Source organism: Rhagoletis pomonella, unplaced genomic scaffold, assembly GCF_013731165.1.
Source record: "Rhagoletis pomonella isolate Grant_MI unplaced genomic scaffold, Rhpom_1.0 Rhpom_scaffold_00007, whole genome shotgun sequence".
In the NCBI taxonomy this organism is placed as follows: domain Eukaryota; kingdom Metazoa; phylum Arthropoda; class Insecta; order Diptera; family Tephritidae; genus Rhagoletis; species Rhagoletis pomonella.
In genome coordinates, this window is record NW_023458561.1 from 3093078 (window position 1) to 3098001 (window position 4924).

The window sequence follows — 4924 nt, forward strand, 5'->3', positions numbered from 1 at the left end:
AGCGTCAAAATATTTGTTGACAACAAACAAAATGTCAAATGCAAACAAGTAAATAAAAATATATACATCGAAATTTACTAACAAAATCCCCAAACAAAAGTTTAGCTGTCGTCGTAAACGCATTAATGCAAGGTCTCATTAATATTTTATGTTAGTATTATACCATGTATTCTTCCGATTGATAATTTCTCTATTCTTCCGATTTATAATTTTTTTATTTCAGATTAATGACAAAATAATTTTTTTTTAAATATTTGGGATTATCGGTTGCAGGATTATCCATATTAATATTGGCTCTTTAACACTAGTCTTATTAAACCGTCTTGAAAGACCATCGTGCGAAAGAAACAATCGCCTGATGTGAACGGCCTTTCAACTAATCACTTCCAATGAAGTTGGGGTACAGTCAACTTTTGATTCAACTAATTGCCTCTAAAATTGCCTGGGAAATCGCCTCATGCGAACACCGTATTATGGCCATTGACCAGTGTGCAAACCTACCACATATATAGTAGATCTACCACACATTTTTTTAAATTTGGGTTTCTACCACATCTACCATACAACGCTTAAAATCTACCACATTTTTACCCAAAACATTTGTTTACAATTTTCACATAACTGTAAAATTTCAACTCAATTCTATTCTATACATATAATACAATTGTAACAGGTAGATGTCTGTACATTATAGATATTAAAGAAAAATTAATGTGGGGGGTCTTTATTAGAGCACCAGAAGCCAAATCAACCATTTTTAGAATTTTTGTCTGTCTGTCTGTGTTTGTTCGCGCATCACTCGAAAATGAATTCATGGATTTGAATGCAGTTTTCACCGATGTATTGCTAGAGGTCTAACTTAAACTATACGAAGAAAAAAATTAGAGAGTTGCCAACTGTTTGAAAATTGGAGTTTAAGTAAATTGATGAGAAAAAATGAATATTGCAATATGGGCGTCAAAAGAAAGAGACTGAAGAAGGCTTACAGCCAAAAATACTATTTTAGAGTTGCCGCCTGTTTGAAAATTTACATTTAATTTAATTTATAAGATAAATTGAATATTGCAATATGGGTATCAAACTGAAGGGGTTTAGGAAATTAAACGTGGTGCACATGCAATACAAAGCACTAGATTTAATTGACAATAGTCAAACCACATAACATAGACTGAGAACTATTATTTTCTACTTTTTATTCCATTTATAAAAGTGTTGTATATTAAAAGTTTTATTTTATTTTATTTATTTTCTACTTTTTAGTCTTGTCTGTACAAAATTTTGCAATAGATATTAAAATAATTCAACTTGCAGTGAAAAAGAACAGAAGACTATGCAAGCACAATGTTTGCTCACATTTAGTATATGCGTACATATGTACATACATACATACGGCAGCAATTAATTTCATTTAAAGAAATGGCGTGTCGTCCATTTCCGCTGTAGCGTATGTAGTGCATATTTTTAACTTCTTCTGGCGAGGCGACATCTACCTCTAGAGTTTTTCTAATTGTATGTCTTTGATATGATACCTACGACGAGGTTGATATCTAGACAAGGTTTGCCATAAATACCTTTGCTATATTTATAGTATGGTGGTCTGGACATACAACATTGCAAGTTGATAAAAGCGTTGTAAAATTCGACAAATTATTAAACGGACCGATGAGAGTTAACTTAATCAGCTGACCACAAGGGTATACTATCCTGTCCACCTTTAGTTCATACACTTCCCACTTTTAATCCATACAATCTGGAAGTAGAAATATTTAAAAGTGTATAGTAAAGGGCGAGTCCGCGCGTTGCCCCTCCCCCCCTGCTTCTACCCCAACAAACAAAAATAGATTATCAGCCCTGTAACCCACCTCTGACAACTGTCCCACCCTTAGCTGTCATGGGTGGGATACGCTTCACTGTTGAATTATTCTTATCTAACTATGTTGAAACGAAAATGCTAGTGTGGTAAACATTTGCAATGAATTTCTATTATGTAACAAGCACGAAACACAACCTGAACTTCTGTAATTAAATATAACAACTTTTAGCTTTTGTTTATCACGAGTGGGACAAGACCAATCTGCTTGGTAATAACTCATAATATAGATAAAGCACACACAGAATGTAATAAATATATAACACAATTTTATTAAAAGCAGATTAGTTCTACTACATATTTTTCTAAGTGGACTTGTCTGTATACATCCTGTAAACAGACCAAAAGTAGTATCGCAAGGTTTGATTTTGGGAAGTGTAACTGCTCCTGCAATTACTTTAGAAAATTCTGGAGTTTGGCAGACTTGAAAAGGACTGGCACTTGCCACGTCTAATAGCTACTTAAGTAGTTCCTCATTCTACGAGTATTATCAGTATGCAAATATTTAATAAGGAATTCTTTTTCATATCGGACACCATATTTAGTGTCACACTTTCGATTGGCTTCAAATTTTTTTATGGGTTCTGACATGAAATAAGCTAGCACATGTTCGAGGATTTTTTTTTTCGTTTTTTTCTTTGGAGATAAGATCTGTTAAAGTTTGCATTTTTTCGTGACTCTGACTAATAATGTACTCCTTCTAAAGAAACGGGCTTAATCTATACTATTATATAAAATTGATTATATGGAGTACGTTTGTAACGATTTATTTCTCAAAGTCCTAAACCGATTTTAATATTTTTTTTTTTTAAAGGAAGCATTTGTAAAAAGACGCAGAGTGGCATACTTATATTTCTTATTCTTGGAAGATAAGCACCCTTTTTTTGGGTGTAAAGTTACAAAAAATTACAAAGCCGTACACGCATAAGCCTATTTGGTTGCCAAATACAGCGCATAGCTACGCGAAAAAACTGTACATCAGTGCCGATCAAACACGAGCTCACAAAGGCAAAAGAGATGTGTATGAGCGACGTTACTGCGCTATACCACATACATACACACATAAACGTATTTAAGCTAAACAGCGATCACTGATTGAACATCGAAAGGCAAAGCATCGCTTCGAAGCAGTGTTGCCACAACACTTTTTTATTTTTTACCAAAATCACCAGTATGTGGTGAACTGTGCACAGATATGTTTGTACATACATATATCCGAAGACACCAAGCTTTTCAGGCAATCAGCGCTTCATTCAGCTATAATTTTTATATCTTCGTGAACGCTAAAAGTCGCAACAACAGAAACGCTTGGTGAGGATTTCAAACCTAAGTGTGGCCAAAGACACAAATTTGTCGACTGCGTGTTGCTTTAAGTACATATGTATATTTTGCATTTGAATATACATCTCCATCAATACAAAGCTCAGGCCACAAAGCAACTGAAGCCATGTGATCATTACCTTTGTCATGGGTACGGTTCATTGCAACAGAGGATTATTAGGCGCATCATTTCCCATAGAGAGGATGTCATTTTGCCATTGAAATCATCCGACTTGGCACCATTGGAATTTTTTAGAAAGGCGCATTTATGCGAATAAACCTAAAGTTTTGAAGCATTTTAAAATCAAACTTTGTCTATATATAACAACAAATATCTTAAAAATTCAACGCTCAAGGCAGTTCTGAAAACTTTCGACTGACGCAAACAAATTGAAGTCCCCTACTGAATGCCGTAGCTTTTTGAACGTAAATATTTACATAGAATTCTACTCATACATATGGTTGCCAGGTTACGCCGGAATATTGAATGCTGCCGGATGCCGGAATTGCAATGCTGACCTTTCGGGACATGACTCGATAGATATAGCAATAGCCACTTTCAAGCAATTTGTTAGAGATCACACCATTCTAGAACCAAGGAACGCTGGAACAACTTTTCGCCTTGCAAATCTTTCAGGATTACCTGGTATTTCTATAAAAGGAAACGCTTACGGCGCACTTCCTAATGGGTAATCAGAACTGGCTTTGACCTATGTTACATGTAGGATCGAATCGAAAAAGTTACCAAATTGAAAAATAAGTTACCAAATTTTACAAATATAGAAAAAAATTACCAATTTTGGTAAAAAGTTACCAAAGCGGCAACGCTGCTTCGAAGTCATGTGCAGTATGTGGTTGACAAAACAAACTAATCATATGTATGTATCACGATCCAGAAAATAAAGGTCGCGCCATTCGCGGACCGCTAACCCTCTCATCGTCGATTTGACAGCATCCACCCAATCGCTGACGTCATAAAATACTTTTGTTTACATTCACTGTTGCCAACTTAATGCTTTTCGCACCAAATTTAGTGGGTATTCAAAACCCGAACATTTTTGAGTTTGGTGCTTGGTGCGTTTTTGGTGCTTTTGTTATTAATTTTAAGACACCAAATTATAAAATCTTAAAAAAATGGAAGCAAAATTTATAGCAATCATAAGCGTGGTAAGCAACTTCACAAAAATTTTAATAAAATCATGGCACAATCATAAGCGACAACAAAATATGTGGCAGCAACTTCAATCAAGCCAGAAAAAATCGGCCGTCGTGCAAGTAACATTGATTTTTATTAATTTGAATCGGCATCCTTACAATATAATTATGTATGCATATAAAGTCCATAAAATACACCAATAAATATTTGGTGCTTTTTCAAATTTAAAACTTGGCAATACTGCCTTTTGTTCGATGCTTCCTCTTTTTCTTGTCGAGTTCGTCTTGCTCTCTCATTCTGGTATTTATTGACGTCACGGCCAGTTACTCTCAGCTCGATTGGCGCAATCTTGTATTCTATCATTCTTGTGTATGTATGTATCAAAGTATGTCCATACACAGAGTTCCAAACAAACGAAACATTTCACGAATGATTCGTCCAAAGACACAAACTTTGCAAAGAAAAAATAGTGCAAACAAAACGATTTCTGTTCGCTCATTGACGAGCATTGGTAGATCGTTTTTCGTACAGATGAAGAGTGTTATCAGCTATACCCACGTGTATGCTTCGTATATGTA